Here is a 21,851-nt window from a genome sequence, read left to right as displayed (position 1 = left end):
CTTAGTATAATTACATGAAAAAATACCTAGAAGATGTGTTTCAACTGCATTCTATAGGGCTTTATAAGATAGGGAACTTTTCAAAGTTTCCAAAATCCTGACTGATTGATTTCAGTCATTTAAAAGAGAATAAAACTTGTATTCATATTCTTCCTGACAGAAATACCAATAATTACAGAGCATGGGAGACATTAAAAAATAAAAGAAAGTAAAAGATTACTCTTCAGCCTATTGAAAACCTATAATTTAAAGCATGGTATCATTTATTTACTCTAACAAAATGTGATTATGACAGATTGTACATCAAAACAGTGCAGTGGCTTGTAGTAGAAGCATTTCCACGCTGAATGTATGAATCCTGTCAATCTCTTTGGCTGATGTAGTTGCTAAAACCTTGCACTGAGTTTCACATACAGAATAGGTTTTAAAAGGGCATATCCACATAACTAAAATTTCTAAAATTTCCTGGTTTTGTCAGGTAAAGTATTTCAGTTTGGTAACCTTATCTAATGAAAGATTGATATTTCTTCACAAAAAAATAATAGAAAAACCATAGGTCTCTATTCTATTATTTATTTACTCATCTTCACACATCCAGGCCATCAGTCATATTTGAGATATTCCCTTTTCCTATGTTTCCTGAGATTTTTCTTTTCACAAAAGAAGGGCAAAAAATCAGGAAAGATTTCCTTTAAATTTAAACAGTAAGTCATGTTAATAAATAGTCTAAGTTAGCATAGTTACCTATGTTCTTGAAAATCATACACAGTATTTGTCACTTTAAAATATTCATGATTTATAATAAATTTAAGTAACATGCTAGAAAATGCAGATAAGTAAGTGTTCAATGTCTGAAATCCTAGACACTGAATATTTGCGTTATAAAGTCAAACAAGAAAAGGAGCACAGTCTCTCAAAAGCCTAAGAAAAATCATAAAATTAAAATAGAGTAAAATGAACCAAAATAGGCATACAAGATGCTGGGCATGGTGGTGAACTGTAATATCAGCACCACGAGGCTGAGGCAGGAGAATCGTTGCAAGTTCAAGACCAATCTGAGCTGTAAAGTGAGCCCAAGACCAGCCTGACCAGCATACAAGACCCTGTCTCAAAAAATAAAATAAATAAGTAAGTAAATAAATAGGCATACATGAATAGGCAGAATCCAGGGTGTTAAGTAGTGCCAATTCCAAATACTGAAAGTCACCCCCAGATACAGTAGAGAGGTGTGTGTGTGTGTGTGTGTGTGTGTGTGTGTGTGTGTGTACTAGAATTTCAGAAGAAATTGTTTCATTTTCCAAAGTATAATGCCTGGTAAGGGTGATAACAAATGTGGAATATGAATCGCTAAAACAACCACAGGGTCTATCTTTCTTGTTCCTTCTTAGAGGTGTTCATATTCTCTCTAGAAAGACAAGAATCTACTTTCCAAAAATGTAGGATGGATATCTCTGAAAAAATTAAAAAACATGTGAGCAGTATAGAATATTGAGTGAAGAATAAACATTTCTTTTCCTGTTTAGTAAACAGCAAAAGCCGTGTTTTTTCTCTGATTTTCAATTTTCCCTTCATTTTGCTTTTTTCTTCCTCTTCATCCTTCTCTTCTTCCGCCTCCTCCTTCCCCTTCTCCTATTTCTCCTTCTCCTCTATCTTCATTGTAATGTCCCTCAAACCAGTAATATACTCAACCTTTTCTTTTTGTGTGCACAATTTTACTATGGACACTTTACCATTCTTATACCCTCAAGCTATGAAAAGTACATTAGAAAGTGTAGTGATAAACTGTTTTTAGGAATTTATAACTGGTACTAATGAGGCATTTCAGGTTTCTGCCTTCATTTTATAAAACTTCTGTTTTTTAAGTTAAAATTTAATAGTTTTAACACTGATATTTAGTCATGGTGAATCAAAAAGTACAAAATTATTGGATGCTACATATGTATGTGAAGTTTTCACATTAAAATATATAATAGCCAGCTATTCCATCTAGATAGACTAATTCAGTTAAGAAAATTTTTATTTTTGGAAGTATCCAGACCTTAAAAATAAACTCAAATGCTGATTGGAGCCAAGAAAATAACACCAAGTATGAGTTTAGAGGTGTACCTAAGTCATATATAGACATTATATGTCTATATAAGATAATTCAAATTATACTTTGAAAACTTATATAAGCAGTAAGAATGTATTTCACCATGAATGTATCTGTCCAAACAATTGTGAACACAATCATAATGAATAATAATGCTGTACTAATAAATTTTTATTGACAGCTGGTACATATCAAAGATATTCCGATAGATGCTTTGTGACTACAATCTAACTAAATCCTCATAATAACCCTGCATATTAGTAGTGTTTAGAAATGAGGATGAGTGTGAGTCAATACAAATGCCTCTGGTCTTACAAAAATTACAACATTAAACACTTTCCAAAGGATATATTTTTCTTTTTAACATTATGTCTCCAAGAGACCATCTTCCTTAAAACCATGCTTAGCTTCCTCTCACTCCCACCATGCTCAGAGCACAGAGTGAAGAGAGAAAATTCAGAATACAAGGACACACCAACCAGTAAAAGTTTTCCTCTATCTACCTTTTGACAAGTACAAAAGAGAGAAACAACATTTGCCACAGAACGCCAGAGATGCTGATGTTTCTAATCACGCTCCATCTTCATCCCCTCTTCCTAGCTTCATCTTAAAGTGTCCCTCCAGATACAGAGAGAGGCAGAGGGCTGAGGCACACATTCTCCCTTTAAATATAGAATGCGGGGACAGAGCTGATTTTTAAAATCAAGACTGTGATTTGAACCTTCTTGTCTCACTGAAACATTTTAGGAACTGATAAAAATATGCCCATTAGACATGCCATTCTTTACTCAGGATCCCTTCTGTCATTCCTCCTAGACACAGAAAAGTTTTAGAAACTACAACAGGAAATATAAAAATGGTTTGCCTTTTGAATTCTAAAGTTACTCAAATTAAAACTTTGCATATGTGTAGTCTTCAACATAAGCCCTTATGTTTGATATGAGGATGATGCATAAAAGAGCCAATGATGAAGTACTATTAATGCATGCTGAGAACTTTTTTTTTTAAATCAGCAGTTACAAAGTGAAATGAACACAGAAGGCAAATCTGTAACCAAAAGGGTGAATGAGACAATACAAGAGATGGTGGATGGAGTGGAGTGGCGAGCAGAGGTGGAAATCTGCACATATGCGATTTCTTTGAATCAATGTTTATGACTCAACTCTAGCATATTTTTGCTATGCAAGTATGTGGGCTTGAGGCTGCCAGATTTTCTAGTTTATAAGCGAAGCCGGAAACCCAAATTTTCAAGTGAAATCTTCCTGACTTTAAAATGTTGGCAAATTTCTTTTTCCTTTTTTTAATACTATTCAGGCTGCTCATATGTTAACCTCAGTAACAGTGGATGGATATTGATTTCAGAGTGTGGGAAGATTTATGGTAATTAGCACTCTGTTTAGGAAGGCTGCATAGCAATCTGATTCACTTCATCATTTGAACTCACACTTGAGTGGGCATCACCCAGGAGCTTGCTACAAATTCATACCCATAGAGATTCTCATTCAGTAAGTATGGGGTAGGGCCCATAATTCTGCTATGGATAAGCCAGTGCAAAGATTTTAAGTGAGAAGAAATTTACTATACCAGGGATTAGCAATTTATTAGCCACCAGGCAAATCTAGCTTTGTTGCCTATTTTTCTAAATAAAGCTTTATTAAACACAGCTACATCTATGCATTTACATGTTGTCTATGGCTGTACTGAGCTATGAGGGCAGAGTTAAGTAGTGATACTGTACGCAATATGGTCCTCAGAGTCTATAATACTTATTATCTGGTCATTTACAGAAAATTTAACTCACCCCTCCATTAGCCAAAAGAGTCCTCTGTCTCTGGGCCTTATGAAGGCAGGAGCTCATATTAACATGGGTTCATAAAAACACTGGCAGCATAGCCATACTGCTGATAGCATTGATTTATAATGCAGGCTTGGCCAAATATTTCTCCAAGTGAAGACTATGCTGTTGCTATGACAACAGTTACACAAAGATATGTGGAGGAGAAGAATAGAAAAAGGCAGCAGGAATACATTAAATGTTAGACCAGAGAAAAGGACAGTAAAGGTCTTGAGATTTGGCTTTGATTACTGGGAGGGTGTTTTCACATTCTCCCCCACAGGAAAGATGGCCACGTAGGACCGTGCACCCTGCTCTTCCCGCAGGCTGCCCCCGTTACACGCTCTGCAAACACCATCTGGACGGAGGAAATGATTTCACAAATGAATGAGTCATATGACAGATCTTTTCACTTGTCAGTAATGTAGATAAAGGATTATGGAGGATTAAAGAACACACCAATGTTGAATTTCAGTTCACATTCTAAGTATATACCAATTTTATTACCGCTGAACAGTCCCACAGACTCCAGTGGACTTTGACATACATCACTTCTTTTGAAGTCATGTAAACTAGCTACCTTGTTTTCACTTTTGGAAATGTACAATTTATTGTTCCTTACGTTCATATCGTAACTCTTGGGATCACTTAACTTTTACTCTCTCACTTATAATCTCTGTTATACTCATTTTTTAACTTTTTGCCATGACTTTTGCCATCACTTGGTTCCAAACTATCTTCATCTCCTTTCTGACTTTTGTAGTCATCATTTTATGGACATTATGCCTCCATGTTTGCCTTTATACAACATCATTTCCAGCCAGCAAGCAGAGGTTCGTTTTAAATATAAATAATCAGACTAGGTCTGGCCTCAGCTCATAACTTTTCCCTCCATGTCATCCTGTCATACTCAGTTGAAGATGTCTGTGTACTTTCTTACATTTCAGACATTGTAGAGTAGGACATTGTAGAGCGGGCACTAGGTTTTTATGGAATGTGTAAATCAAAGAATGAATAGCAGTTACCAGATTGAATTTTGACTGCCTTTTATTCTGCAAGATTTCAAAGCATCAAAATCTTATACATTGGACTTGTAGGAAACCAGGAAACACTTGGAGGACCAGGAAACACTTTTTATTCAGAGAAACTTACAGTGTTGGATATCTAAGATCCAAAAGAGGGTTGAGTAAAGTAGAAATATTTAGGGAACAGAAGACCAGCCCACGTTACACAGGCCTATTGCAAGATGACAAACAAGGAAGTGGGTTAGGGAAGTTTAAATTGTGTGAACAGCAGAAAATCTAGGTCAGACAACAGTCCCCAGGAGACACTAGAGGGCCCTTCACTAGGCTGCAAGGCTTGGCCAAGCTCTTAGCTTGCATTTGCCTCCGGCTCTGCCTGCCCTTAGGGAACCTCAGGTGACTTCAGTCTCAGAATCTATCCATAGGCTGATTAAGACTTATTAGAACTTTTCCATTATATTGGGATTTTCTATGGCATTCAGTGATTATCAAAGTGTGGGTTTAAAACTCATAAAATTACTGCAAAACAATGAAACAGTCACTACCTGACAAGAGATTAGAAATTATAAAATAGTTAAGAAAATACCTACAAGTTGAAAATATTTCTATTTTTTATTTACTTTTGTTTGTCTTATTTTTCTCATAATAAAATCATTACAGAAAATTCAAGAGTAAAACCTATATTTTCAATCTCTTGTTCCTAACCAATTAGTGTTAGCAGTTTGGAGTATATGATTTCAAATATTCTTCTATTTGTTTATGGTCTTCATCAGTTATCATTCATGAATATGATGTATGCATGTACTATGATGTCTTTAGATGTGTCAAACTGTACATATAAGGTAATGTGCTTTTCTTATATAGCTATGTATGATTAATATCATTAAAATTCAGAAATACATCAATTAAATTTTAAGCAATTAAAAAACTTTATAGTAATTTTACAGCATTTTAATGGTCATATAAAAACACATGAAAATTTTAGCATTTATATGAATAATTATATGCTATATCAATTCCAATATTTTCTCTGTTTTCAAACAATCTATTGAATAGACAAAGTCAAATGGAAACAAACTAGGAATTTAAAGTTATATATCCTCTGCACTCAAATTCTATAATGCCTAGAAATTCTCATATACTTTAGAAACATTGTCCACGATGCAATATTTTCTACATGTCAGAGACAACTTGAAGCTCATAGACTTTTTGCCAATGTCTAATTCTGAATACAAGGTAGCAGCTGAGTAGATAGGGCAGAGCCACTGCAGGGTCACAGTTTAGAGAAGTAAGGGAAGGTCCTGCCAGTCCCTGGGGTCACCCTGTGCTAGGCACTGTATTTCTGATCTTTCTTTTAACCTTTAGTGTGACCTCAGCTTAGCCTAGGGGAAAGGGATAGTCATGAAAAACACTCCATATTTTCCTTTTATTCAAGGAGGATAAGACTCTGCCAGTCACCATTCTCAGAGAGTTCACAGAAAATAAAGTCATTTTAGGTGCGTGAAACTGTAAACACGTATTGGGCCAATGTGCATAATCAGTATATTCTCTACAAAGTAAAGATCCTGGTCTAAACATACTATAAATAGAAAGACTAAAATCAGTGCTTTCTTTAGAAATGTAATTCAAATACAGACATCTAAGTTTTAAGTTTAAACTTCAGTTTAAGAGTTTGATCATAAGATGGGTTTGTATTTACATATGGGTCTTCTTGCTGCTATTGAGACTTCATTGTTAGAAAATGTGAGTATGCATGAAACAATTATTCCTGAAATTCATTATTCATTTATTTCAAATTTGATCTCAATGCATATGGGAAATATAGTTTGGCATGATTTGACATAGGAGTGAATTCGATTCACTCTGATGCATACTAAACAGATACTAAGTATCCAGAGGAAAAAAATTTCTATTGTCTGCCCTCAGATCTAGGAGAATATCCACAGGAAAGTTGTTGGAACTGGGGGAGTAATATGATAACAGTAAGAATCTGCCTGGTAGAGTAGCTACCATGCAGCATATGTATAATCTGAAAAATGAGTTCTAATTGGAACAGAAAATAAAATGCTAAAAATTTTCTATAGAGATTGATTTTTATAAAAAAATTCTACCTTTTGACCTTTTCTCCTTCCTATGGAAGTGTAGTAAATTGTCTGAATATTAGGCTAGTTGCTAATGTATGTATGCAAGCATACACCCAATGTCTTTCAGAATTGTTGAGTGGAGGGTTTGCTTTCTGGTGTGTTGTCTCTTTATGAGTCAGGGGAAAAAACAATAGATGTGAGAGAGACTGAGCAGCAGCCTCATCCCCACACCACTCTGAGATCTGCCTAAGTAGGCAGGCAGGAACAATTCTAACCAAATTTTCACCCTAAACTGCTTCTTCTTTCTGAGATTTTACAATATTTGTGGGTTTTGTTGATTCCTTTGTCTTATTCAAATTGGTTGAGAACACAGGGAAGGGAGCTAGTTATTAAACATTTCACCTCACAAAAAATAATGTTATTAATTTCCATTTTATAGTTGAGGCCACTGAGACATAGAAAAACTAGGTAATGTGCCATTATGATCGGGCATGTAACTCTCAGTGTATTAGATATCAGATGTGCTATTTGTGGTATCACATCATCAAGGAATGAAATCATGAACCATAGGAGGAGGTTGGGAGAGTTTTACTGACTATAAGACTAGCTCCTAGATTTTCCAGCAGGGGTCATGAGCAGGCTCTTTGTCAGTAGTATTTCATAAAGCAAAATCACAACATGGGTGCAAAGTTGATCATTCTATAATCAATGGGTTCACAAGTGTAGTTGCATAGTTATATATAAAACACTGGTCCAATAAGGAAGAGAGTCATGTAACAAGGATATGTGGTGAGTACCATTAACTTCAGCTTGTCTGTAACTTCTAACATAGAACAAAGGGATTTCTGGAAAGGGGTAGGAGGATGAGTCCAGACGTTCTGATCACCTACCTATGTGTCTGGTGCTTATCTGAGCTCACTGGACTGGTGGTACTGATTACAGGATAATCTCTTTTCATCTCTAAAGAGGCTTAACAGACCTAGTCATTGTATCTCCATTCTGAGGCCTGACACTCTTCAGATTCATCTCCAGTATCAATCTTGCTGTGTCTCATGCTTGCACTGTCTTCCTGGAGACCTAATCACTCTATGACTGCCTATTTGCTTCTCGCTAATACAGCTATCTATACCATAGTCACAGACATGAATCCTGTATGAAACCTGTTAATAAAAAATACAGTACTTGACTTCTCAGACATTATTATCAAAAGCACAATTACATGATTATACAATTATTTATGTAATTCTATTTTACAGAGCAACCAGATAGAAATTTGAATTGTTACTTGTATATGTATTTTACTATCTAATTGATCCATCTTCATTTCAATGCATTTGATTGTCTCTCTTAAATAAAATCCAGATAGCTACTCCTACCAAGATCTAAATGATATTTCTAGCATCAATCTTAACTTTGATTTTTAAAACTATTGTGGGAGAAAAATAACACACATCTGTACATGTTTAGGCTTACTACGAGGATTAAGGTGTCAGATATTGTTTGTTGTGAATTCAAATGCCATCTGCCCTAAGATTAATTACCTAGACACAACTTTTCATCGCTGGGACACATTTTTTACTCTTCTTCAATTTGCCATATGGGATGCTGCATTACATTTGTTTAAGAGACTGCAATATACACATAAGTGTTACAGTGCTCTATGTTTCTGAATACTTTGTTCTTTTGGCACAATTTCTTTTCATTGTCTTGAACATCAGAAAATGGGCTGCTGTAAGGCATACTATAGATAATTAGAGACAGCCTAACAGTGATGGCAAACTTAAGTTATATGCACCATGGCTAGCTTTTTGTAATCATTGAAAAGTCTAAGAGGTTCATCATCATTGGTCTAGATGATAAAATATTATGAACTGATTTTTCTATAACTTTGCAAACAACTTCAAGTTGTCCAACATCATAATCCCCTCTAAATCTCATTTTCCCCGTTAAGTGCCTTAACTACCTTGAAAGAATGCTTTTCTTTTCTTCTTCATCAACTAAAAATTCCACGCAGTTATCTCTAATTCAATATCAGTAATTACAGAAAAGGTCGTAGTGCAGCTTCATCACCTTGACAATATACTTCTGAAGACAAAAATAATTTCTGATCATCAGCAAAATTGTTGTACCAGAGAAAACGATCATAAAAACAACTCTGATGATCATAACTATGAAAATTAACATGAATAATTCCCTCCAAAAGTATATGGCATCTTTATAAAACAATTCATTTCATTCTTGGTAACTACATTTCACATTCTATCAAAAATCAGAATGGCAAACTATTGAAAGGTTTTGTTCCATAGGCCTTTTTACCTTTGACTTGAAATATCTGGTCGTGAGTTCGATCCCCGGTACCAATAAAAAGGAAAAAGACAAAAAAAAAAAAAAAAAAAGAAATATCTGAGTCTTAGCTGCCTTCCCCATTTTATTTTAATTATGAATCTATCAAAAACAAATTTTCTATGTTAGCTGAAAATGTTAATGAGAGCATATTAGAATTGGCGCATTTTCATGCTGAATTTGCAGTAAAGGGCTATTACAGAGAAAGGGTGGAGTGAGGTGAATGACCAGGCCAGCTAGACCCTTTCACATAGAGTGTCTCCTGCTCCTCCTGTGCATTTTCATCCCTGCCAATGCCCTCATTAATGTCTATGGTTATTGAGACTAAACATTCAGGCATGTGTTTAATAGAGGCCCTCTGACGATTCAACTGTGTTCGGGGAGGTCCTATTATTTTTCCAGGCAACTGAATCAGCACTTCTAACATTTGCTTCACAAGCAAAGAGGAAAACATTAAAAAACAGAATAAGAGGAAGAAAAGAGGATGGCAGAAAGTGGTTAAATGGATGTGGAAATAAGGATAGAAAAATTAAAATAAAAGCACCTGCTAAATGGGTCAGGAAAAACTAGTGAAGAACAGAAGGTTACAATTTCCCAGTGTGAGGACTGACTTTGTGGTTACAAATGTAACCACTATTTTCCCATCTACATTTCACTTATTCTTCTTATTCATTCCTTCAAAATTGGATAAATTTTTATTGAATTTTTACTGAATGCTAGCAATAAATATGGCCATGAGAGCAAAGGAGGAAATAAAAAAAGATTTTTGCCCTTATCATTTTACATACATTAGTAATTTTGTTAAAGACAGCTAAATTAGGCAGAAATATTATAGGCAATTAGACAAGGCTAGGCCCTCAAAGGAGCCTGTCTTAGTTATTTTTTGCTCGTTGCTGAGACAAAATACCTGATGCCCAAGTTGGGAAAGGAAAGGTTTATTTCTTACAGTTTATAGAGGTTTCAGTCCACACTCAGTTGGCTCCCAGGAAGGGGGGCATGGCTGGGCCACCTTTCATGGCGGCTGCAAACAGCAAACAGGAACTAGCAAAGAGCAAGACACACCTTCTTCCTGCCATTACATCACATCCTGGCTCCACCCCTATGTGGGTGGAGCACTGACACCATTAATCCAAGCACTAGACAATGTACCATCACAAATGCACAATGCAAACTCATGAGGCCTGGGGAACACAGACATAAACCATGACATTCCACCCCTGACCCCCAGGACTCATGTACATCCTTTATACAAAAGACATCTAGTCCACCTCCAAGAGTTGCCAAGTCCTAACAGTTTCAGCATTGCTGAATAGTCCAAGTCCCAAGTCTCCTCCAAGAACTATGGCAAACTCTTAACTGTAACCCCTGTACAAATGAAACAAGGTTAAACATTTCTGAAATGCAAAGGCACAAGATAAACATTAGCATTCCAAAAGTTACAAACAGGGGAATATAAAGTATTGGAAACAAAGCAAGTCCAACATCGAGTAGGACAAACATTAAGTCCTAGAGTTCCATGCTCAGCATCTGAAGCAATCTGGTTGCAAGCTCCAAAAGATTTGGGTGATTCCACCCCCAGGGCACTTCCAGGGATTTCAGCTCCTGCAGCTTCTCTCTTAAATCCTCTCTGCTCGCTTTTTGCAGCTTTCCTTGGATCATCCACGTTCCTGGCTTTTCCAAACTTTTGGGGTCTCCACTGCACCTTTGGCTTCACCCTTACATCTTCACAAATTGCCCTCTCAGGGGCACACTGCTTGGCCTCCCAGGCCCTTTCCAATCGAGGTGGAAGCAGTCTTACCCTCAGAATTTGTGCATTTTCCTTGCACCTAAAATCAGCACCTTATGGATGCTGCCAAGGTTTGCTGCTAGCTGAAGCAGTAGCCAGGCTTTTCTCTCTCTTGGCTGTAGGGGTCAGTTGCCTGGATCGCAGGGCTCTGTTTACCTGATTGTGATGAAAAACTTCTCTGTGTTGCCGCCATTCTGGAAACTCATGTGGCCTCTGTCACTATTTTGGAACCTCACGTGGCCTCTGTCACCATTCTGGAACCTCACTTGGCCTCTGCCACCATTCTAGAGCATGGCACTCTGTAGCTTTTTCCTCTGAGCAAATTTTTTCACTTTTGCTGTGAGGCTGCACAGAGTGGGAACCCGCTTCCTGGGATGCCCCAGGGCCATCTTTCTTATCTCTCTGTTTCTCCTCAGGAATCAAAATCTCAATCTGTCTTTACAATCCACAGCCTTCCTGGAATTTTCCTTCTGGACAAACTCACAGCATTGTAAGTTAACTTGCTGGGCTCTTTGCTCTTGATTTGAAACATAAAGCTAGCTGAAAGCCCCCAACAATAGCCATGCCACAGCCTCAATGTTTGATTGCTTTTAAATTTCTTTTTCAAGATTAATCAGTCCATTGCCCTTTGTCTCAGTCTCAGGCAAAGTCTTTGGGCATGAGCAAAATGCCAGCAAACTTTCTGCCAAGCCATAACACACATCATGTGGAGCCCAACAACCAATACGGTCCTTCTTCCCAGTAGAAACCTCCCAAGCCTGGTCTTTACCATGAGGCTTTCTATCAGCCTTCTGGTCTCTGGAGCTCTGACCAGAATCTCCTCTACAGAACAGCCTAAACTGCTCCAGCTCTATACATCCAGGTGACATGTCTGAATCTTTCCAAATTCTGTCCACAAGCAATTTCTAAAGCTTCTCAAAAAATATGGTCAGATATAGTCACAGCAAACAACCCCACTCCTGGTACCAAACAACCCCATTCCTGGTACCAAATTCTGTCTTAGTTATTTTTTGCTTGTCACTGAGACAAAATACCTGAAGCCCAAAGTTGGGAAAGGAAAGGTTTATTTCTTACAGTTTTTGGAGGTTTCAGTCCACACTCAGTTGGCTCCCAGGAAGGCGGGCATGGCTGGGCTGCCTTTCATGGCAGCAGAAAATAGTAAATACGAACTACCAAAAAGCAAGACACACCTTCTTCCTGCCAATACATCACATCCTGGCTCCACCCCTATGTGGGTGGAGCACTGACATCATCAATCCAAGCACTAGACAATAAACCATCACAAATGCACAATGCAAACTCATGAGGCCTGGGGGACCCAGACATAAACCATGACAGAGCCCAAGCAAAAGACAGGATGTATTGCAACTGTGGGGGAGACACAGACATCACCTTTGAGGGCCAAATCTCAAGGCAAAAAATAAAATGAATGCACCGACATACTTCTGAGGAAAAACATCAGGGATTGATATTCTGCATAGGTATCCATCACCTTGGGAAAGCCAGGAAGAGCCACTGACCCCTCCTCCAGGAAAAGCCCCTGCTCTGTTTCAGCCCTGGTTGCTGCATGACTTGCTTCCTCATTTGATCTCCATTTAATCAATATTACCTAAGCAATTAAGCTCAAAATCATATTGGTTGATCATAATTTTGTCCCACCTCATGCCCACTTTGGATTTCCCATTTTTCCCCACCTTGGACTCATCTCACCTCATGGTTTTGATCTTATGAAAAGCCCTTGAAAACACAGGGGCCACAGTAACCTACTAGGGACTCCTGTATCTGTCAGACAGAAGCTTTCTTTCCCCCCAAAATCCATTTTGTTCTTAACCTACATTGTTTCTAGAATTCATTCTTTGATTTTATAGAGCACAAACTTGTATGGGACATCTAGTGGGCTGGGAGTTTCTTCTATATCAATTTCACAGTTGCTTCTATTAAAATTGCTATCTTAAGAATATTCTCAGCAGTATAAAGAAAGACTTCTACAAAGCGTAAAATTATAAAACAGTGTGTCAAAAATGAACAATTTATACTAAAGAATAAATTCATCTATTTTTAAGGGTGATTCTCCGCCTCCACAGATCACAGGAGCTGTAGTTTCTGCCCACAGGCATTCTCCACTCCCTGGTCCCTTCAAGGCTACACTTCCATATGCTAATGAGTGATTACACAGTTCTTTAAATCTGCTGGTACTGCACCTCGATTCCCTACCTGAGTGAGGTGGACTGGATGGCTAGAGTTATAAACCTACTATTTTTGAATAACTGTCTTTGTTTGAGCTCATTTTCCCCACCACAAATTCAATTAAAAAAACCTCTAGCACCATCTTTGGGGCTCAGAAGTTATGAAGCACAAGCTTCTCTGAGCCAGGGCAGTCAAAGAAAAATCTTTTGCTACCTCTCCACAGTGCATACTTTGCTCCTTGGGCATCTGAAAAAAAGTCTGATATCCTGTTTTCCAAATAATACATACTCAAAATTGACCCTAAGAAAAAGCCATCTTCTTTTGGTCCTCAGGCAGGTTCTGAACTCTTAATCTAAGTAGGCTATACTTCATTATTCTCACTAGAGATAAGCAGTATTCATAAACAAATTTTTAAATTTATTACAGCTCTTCTTTTTATAGCAGGATTAAGTAATCTCTTAATTTCCATGACCAACACTAGACCATTTTTGGAAAAAAGAACATATTATCTGATAAATATCAAGACAGTCCACTAGAATGCAATGGGAGACTAAGGCTTGTGTATCAATGAGCCAATGTAACAGAAAAATATCTAAGAATTTCTTCATGAAAAAAGATAAGTATATTTTTAAAAGAAGGCTAAGAAAAAATGATAAGATGGCTAGATGTTTGGGTTTATGCAATGAAATTCAATAAGAATTTCCAGTATGAGTGTGGCAATTAGTAGTTGGAAAGGATCAGTTCATTGGTAGAGAACTTGCCTAGCATATGCATGGTCATGGGTTTCATTCCCAGTACTACAAAATAAAATAAAAAACAAAAACTTGAAAAAAACCCAAATGTCCTATATAAATGATAGGACTCCAACAAAGCTGTACAGTTCCATATTAGGAGCACCTATAAGGAGCAGAGAAAGCACAAATAGAAGGAGGAGTGCAGAAGCAAGAGATTAGTTGGAGGATGTAAGCTCAACCCATCCCTATAGAGGGGTCCAATTCTTTCCAAACTAAATCTTAAGTTGAAGATAATTCCATGTGCCTGGATCTTGAGTCTCACCACGAACAAACTTCATAGAAAAATTAAGGCAACATAGCATTCAACAATTAATGATTTCAATCAAGTGCTTTGTCCACTTTGAGAATTAAAAATTATTTTCACAAGAAATAGATTTGGTGGAGATGGGAAGGGATGCTGGAGAAAGAGGAGACAGCAGGATGAGACAGAAAGGGGAAGTAAAATGAGCAGAGGTGCAGTGCTTTCAAATATAATACCACAGCAATCATTTCTTCTGAGGTTTTGGGTGATAATGAGAGAACAGGTGCATTATCTTTATTTTACAGATAAGAAACAGAGATTCAGGGAAACTCGGGTTTATCAGTGAGTTCCTGACCACTTAACTTTGCATGCTTAAGTTTGTACTGTTTCCACTGTTGAAAGCAAAGGATATCATACATTTTAGTACAAAGAAGAAAGGATTTATTCAAAGCTGACTCTGAGGAGATGGAGGATCCTTTTGCCTCAAACAACATCTCCCTGTGTACAGGTGGACAGTCTTTTATGGTAAGGAACAGAAGGAAAGAAGGAACAGAGAGATATTGTAGGTCTCCACCCTGGCTTTATCACTACCACCCATCTTCAGCTCATGCCGCTATTTCTTATAGAAAGGAAATCTGGTCCTGACCTCTTAGAGCTGGTCCCTGCATATTTTCATCTCTTTTGAGCTGAATAGACGAGGGCATATTGGGTTTGTGCTAAGGAGGAGGAAGATTGGAAAATCTGCCCATCTCTAAAAGGAAACAAGAAATTAACTTTTAAAGCTCCATTTTGTAATGCAGGTTACAAAAGGTCAGACATCTAGAGTAAGTTATAAATCTAGACTCATTCTCAATACCAAATAATTTCCATTATTATATTATGCTTTGGCAAAATTTAATAACAATTATTGTGAACACAATTATGGAAAGTGGGAATCATCTATCTTTTAAGTATAAAGGAATATTTAATGGATTATTACATTGAAATTCAAAAGTAGAGCTTCAATAGAAAATCCTAGTGTGAAAACTAGGCCATTTGCATATTTTCATTTGCATTCTCTACCTAATTGCCAGGAAATTTGCATTTTCCTATCTTATTTTTCCAGGACATCTAATTCATCTGCATATTTCTGTTAATCTACTTGCTGAAAATGAGTAGCCTTTCTTCTCCATAGTTAGGATGAATTTTAGCTTCAACATTCTTCAAGAGAAAGAATTTTAGAACAAGTAAAAAGGAAATATTTTACCTCAATTCTTCTAGTCCTTTAAATAATGAAGAGTTATTTTGATATTCTTCTCAAGGTGCTTGAAATCATATAAAGCAGGGTTAATATTGAAGTTATCCTAGTAACACATATAAAAGCTTAGAGATGAATAGAGGATTTATCTTTGAATGTACAAATATTTTAACCTAGGTATTAGCACTAGTAAATTTTGCTTTATCTCTCAGTTCCTATAAAATTCACCCCATTAGATCTCTAAATTTAGAATTATAAAAGAATGAAAATCTGATTTATTGAAGAGGCTTTCAATCTCTGTAATTCATGTTCCACATATGCTCACAGCATGTCCTTTAGGATTCTGTACCATTGTGCTTTAGTGGCACTAAAGAAAATGACATGAAATGCACTTTGTTTTCTGTTAACTTGTCTCCATGGTTCATATCTCTTAAGGACATTATTATCTTCATTAAGAGCAGGTATCAAAAGTGATCTTAAGGTTTCCTTAAGTTTGATTAAACTTTAGCAAACTGCTTTCAATCTCCAGGTTTTCTAACTTTCTTTTTTACAGCTTTCACCTTAGGTAATTTTCTTTTGAAAGTAAGTTATTTTTCTGTCTGTAATGGACAGAAATATTTTCCCAGCCTTTTCCAATTTTGCAACCTGGGATGTCTTTCTCAGTGACACTGGAGCCATTTATTTGAAGAGCCTCAGTCCCTGTGCTTTCCAAGCTTGACCTTTCAACCTCCAAAACTATGAGGTTTGTATGCTATAATACTTCTTTTATACAGCTACAGTATCAGGCACTCTGTTATAACAATACATAATAGACCAATATAGTTGGTACCTTTTACATTATATGATGAGATAACTGAAATACCAAAATTAACTGTCCAAGCTGACACACCTAAGAAGTGGAAAAGCCAAGTTCAGGCTCGGTCTGCTTGTTGTGATTACTAAGCATTCAGCTGTAAGCAACACTATTTCATCCCTGTACCAGGACATGCGTTATTCAAATTTATGGAATTATCAAGTCAAATCATAGTGTTTTATGCTATAGGCTCCTTAACTTTGCTTGAAAATGTCATCTCACACACAAAATCACACATCAAAAATACACAAATGTAAGGCACTATCTTATTAATACATTGTGTGCCATTCTGCTTGTAACTGCTGAAATATGAGGAGAAAATATAGCTCACTTTTCTAAGAGTTTGTTAAGAGATTTTCTTGAGAAAGAAAAAGAAAATGAGAGAAAGAGATTAAGAAAAAAGTGAGAAAAAAAAGAGAATGAGAAAGTGAAAAATGAGAAAGTAGAAGGGAGAGAAACTGAGGCAGAGAAAGAAAATATGGCAGAAAGAGGGTGAGGAGGAGGGTGAGAGCGAGGTTTTAGACTTTGTGAAATATTGGCCATAGAAGCTTTCTTTGGACAAATGAGCTATGAGTAATCCTTCCTTTTTGACCATAAGGTGAGGCTAGTTGACTTGTACTTCATGAGAAAAACTATTATTATTTTGTTATAAACTAAGATGCTGATTGTCTCTTGTTCCTGTATCATGCGGTTGGACAGAGGATGATAAAATTCTATAATGTAACTCTTGGATTATCCCTCAAAATAAACTTAGATTTCTAGCCAATATTTACCAGAGTTCTGTTATGAGAAATACTATAAGGCACAAAAAACGATGCAGTGACCTTCCTCTATCTGTATGTAGTTTCCAGGGGATTTGAGAGGTGATGAGGAAGCAGGATTCTTTTAATCTCCAGACATAAGCCTGGCAACTAAAAACAAGCAATAGAAAAGAACAACTATACAATGAAGTAAACAACAACAGAAACCCTCATTCCAGTGGCTAATACATATCATTTTACCTGCCTATTTGTCTCTATTTAAAATATTGAGTTTTACATGAATAAAATTTTGATTGATAACTGAATTAACTTCTGGTGCACAAGATTTGATAATCCAAAAGTCTGTTATACCCTGCATCCTGATTTTCTTTTACCATTTTCCCAGGTTATGTCCATGTTTAGTACCTAAACACTCATGACAATATAACATGCAATGTCATCCTGCATTCTTACACAGATGTGTGAATATATGCACAAAATCTGTTTTCTTGAATTTCCAGGCACTCAGAGAAGCATCTAAATAGTTTTGTTTTCATCTTAATTTTAAATGGTTATAATTTGTGCTTTTCAGACTTGCTCTAGTTTGGATCTTGAATGTCTCCGAAAATCTCATATTTTAGAGAGTCGGTCCCCTGCTTGTAGTCCTGTGTCTAGGGGGAGGCAGTAGAACATTTAGTAACTGGGGCTACCTTAAGGAACTTACATCATTGGAGACACAGCCTTTGAGGTGATATTGGGACCCTTGGTCCCTACCTTTGTCTCCTGCACTTGATGGCCAGTAATCCGAACTTTTCTTTACCATATGTTCATCACTGAGATGTTCAGCTTGGTCAAAGCAATAGAATTAATCAATCATAGACTGAAACTTGTGAAACTCTCAGCCAATACAAATGCTTCCTCTTTTAAGATGATTTTGTTTTCTGGGATTTAGTCACAATGACAGTAAGCTGATTATTACAAGATCCATGCCTGCCTCTTCTCTAGGCCACACTTACATGTCCACTGAAATTGCGTTATTTGTAGAGCAGGAGTGTCATACCATTATACTTCTTACTGCAGCATATTTGATCCATATTTCTTTTCATGGTAGGACTTTAAATAACAACATGTGATGATTTGGCAAGTGAAATATATCCTCCAAATTTACTTTTGCTTCCCCATTTTATAGCTAATGATTAGAATCTAGCAGAATAGCAGAACTACTTGAAAAAAAATCCAGAAACAGTGGAGGCCATACAATAAATTCTGAGTGGCCTAGATAGTCTGACTTTACTCTCCAGTTTATATAGGTCTACCTAAGACAGAAAATCCTACTTGGGGTCATTTGAAGTTTGAAATTGATCAGTTCTGTGACCTTCTGACCCAAGCTTCTACTTTTCTTGTATACCTATTTCATTTTCTCTTATTTCAAGCTATGCTTAATCTGTGATTTTTCATCCTGTGCCACAGAATCTTGCCTCAATCTCAGGACAAGGACATATAGGAAGTGCTACGACATCAATCAGCAGTCACCCCTCTAGTCCTACTGCCTGTCGCGACCATGTAGGAGATTCAGAAAAAGAATGACTGGGAGGAAGGAGTTGTGATAAATGTTCACTGACCTCAGGGCCTACCATCCAGATGCTCAGGGAAATCTGGCCCTCTCTAAAGATTATAAAAAACCCCATGTATTAACAGAATATTCTTGCCCCACACTTTTGTGTCAGGGCAAACCACTACGTGTGTCTATCTACCTTGGCCTAGACCTCTTAGTATAATCCAGTCTTCCTAAATGAATCTGCAGAAACATAATAATCCATCTTCTCATTACATATGAGGGTAAGGATTCTCTTAGGATCCAAGCCTTGGTAACAGTAAACAAAAACAGATCACAAAACAGACCATGGCAGGTATATTCATTCCCCACTGTTGTTTTAACAAATTATCACAAACTTGTGAGTCTCAAAAGCAACACAGACTTGTAAACTTGTGGCTAGGTTAGAAGACCAAATCAGGTCTTACAAGGCCAAAATGATAGTGCAGGTATGGTTGGATTTTTTTTCTGCAGTTTCTAGGGGACAGTCTGTGTCCTGGCCTCCTCCACCTTTTAGGAGCCATCAGCCTCCCCCAGCTCTCAAGAGCCCTGTCCTCACCCCCTACACCAGCAGTGCTGCGTGGCTCTCTGACTTCCTTCTGTCATCAAAATTCCCTCTGGTAGTTTCTGCCTTCCTATTCCACATTGCAGGAATTGTGTGATATTGGGCTCAACTAGCTAATACCGGTGATGTTATTAGAAATTTTACTTCTTCTTTTTATGTAACCTAACATGTACCAATTAGGCTGTGACCATCCTAATTGAATAGTAGCAGGTTATCATCCTACATCTCAAACCATCTGCAACCCCGCAACTTATCTCCATCTCTGGTAGAAACTGTTATTGATTTTCATTATTACTCCTTGAATGATGGTTAGAAGCATCTAGCCAAATTTTGCCATTCTTCTGGTTTCCACTTTTACTGTTCACTTGATCAATATCTCAATTTCCATCTGTTTTTTTTTTTATATACTATAGTCTTAGAATTCTGTTGCCTGGGAAACACCTACAGGATTGGAAACATGCTAAGAAACCTAGAGAGAGGTTGTACTTTACTTGGAAATTTGAATCCTATGTGTAATGTCAGCTAAAAATCCTTTAAAGAAAAAGACACATGTAACTAAGAAGGTACTTTAGAGAAATGATGAAGGGAGTTTTACATATAGTAATTGACACTTCATGCAGTCTGGACAGTCTGGACAGTCCAATTCAAAACCCGATATTTTGCAAGTTACTATTTTTTATTCTTTGCAGTTAATAGGAGCTATGATGCTTTTAAGGGAGATGCACATGAAGTTACAAATTGGACAGCTTAATTATTATATTGAAAGCATCAGGTGTACGGTACAAATGGAACCATAAGTCTAACAAGAAAACACTGGTTCTTACTCTTGTGAAGACACAAAAGCAGAGCACTATGCAATTATATAGTTTGGTTCTGCCCATCCAAGCACAGCTATGCTTGTTGATTGTCTCTAGCAATTAGCATTTTCAATTTCACAGAGCAATTACTTGAATTCTCTTTTCCTAATGGATTTTATTAATCACATCCATCATCTACAAAAACATCATTTATTGACTGTAGCAGTAAAACATTTAAAAGGTTGCACTTGTTTCTTAATCAGAGAGGCAAGCACTAATGGAAGAACTGCCCCAAACCAGTTTTTAATGTGTACATCAGGTGATATCAGCAGCCCAGCAAGGGAGTAATGAGACATCTTTGCAGAAACCAATTCTGATTCTCTGCTGAAGTCCCCATCTGGATTTTCCTAAGTTTCGCCATCTCCTTCCAAAGAATGCATTAAGGATCTCTGCGTGACAGATAGTTACAATTGAAAAAAATACCATTTGTTACATTAAGTTATTACCTTTGACGCTAGAAGAATACACAGAGATGGATAAGACCTAATAAATGCCCTCAAAAATAAGAAAGATATCTGTAAACTAAAACAAAATGTAGGCAAATGAGCTACCATGTGACAAAATGCTATAAAATATTCTAACTATAGATCAATATCAGGGAGAAGTGAGAAGAATTAATTACTGGAGGATAAAATGATCTCTCAAAACCATCTGTGAGCTTAATTGATGGTTACATTTATGAAGAAGGCAGCACTTCAGCTGAGCAATTCAAGGCATATGATTTTGATAAGGTGAACAGGAAGAGGGTTTGGCAGGGAAAAGATACTTTGCAGGGCCCAAAGAGGAGTTGTGATGCAGGAATTACAGGAAGGCATTGGACAACTTTAATGATTTCATATTAATCTCAGTGAAAACCACAAGCCTTAATTCCTCTGTCCTATGTATCTACAGGCTCTGGTTTCTACTTAAACTTTCAGCTTCATCTTTTATTTTCACTTACAATGGGAGCCTTCATCACCACTTTTGATCACTGCATGTATTGATTTCCTTTGGTTCAGAACCCAGTCTCAAAGCATCCCCATCAGTGCAATTGTGACACCTCATCTTCCTCTTCTCTAGTTCACCTGAGTCCTAACCTAGCCGTCCTGGAAGAGATCTTGGATTTCAGTTGTAGCACAGTAAGTGTGGCGCCAGCCTGCAAGCGTACTGGGCCTGCCTCCTACAGCCTCAGGCCCTTCTCAAATGCTTTTCCCATCTGCATGGCATGATTCACTCATTCCACCTCCAAAGCTTCTATATTTCTGACTAATGAATCTTCATCTTTAGAGCAAAACCTGAGCTCCTTTATTTGGGGCACATTTCCTTGATACCTAAGACTTGGTTGAGTCCCTCTGTTACATGTCCTCAGCCAATTCTGTGTCTTCTTTATTATCATTAACTTATCAACTAAAACTAAACTGCATTATTTGTCTTTCCATCAAAAGAATAAATCATCTTCCTTCTAGTCCACATTCTTCTTGTGTGCCAGGCAACCACTAATTTCTAAAGAAATGCTGTTTAAGAGATATGATCAGGAGGGATCACTAGACCCAGGTTGGAGGAAACCTTCAATGTGATGCAAAAGATTTTATGTAAAGAAGACAAGGACACCTGTATTTATAAAATAATTTGGAGGTTGAACC

The sequence above is a fragment of the Cavia porcellus genome, unplaced genomic scaffold (genome assembly GCF_034190915.1).
Source record: "Cavia porcellus strain 051 isolate PalLab524CR breed Dunkin Hartley unplaced genomic scaffold, mCavPor4.1 scaffold_30, whole genome shotgun sequence".
NCBI lineage: Eukaryota > Metazoa > Chordata > Mammalia > Rodentia > Caviidae > Cavia > Cavia porcellus.
The sequence above is the reverse complement of the archived record's forward strand: the minus strand, read 5'-3'. Positions refer to the sequence as shown.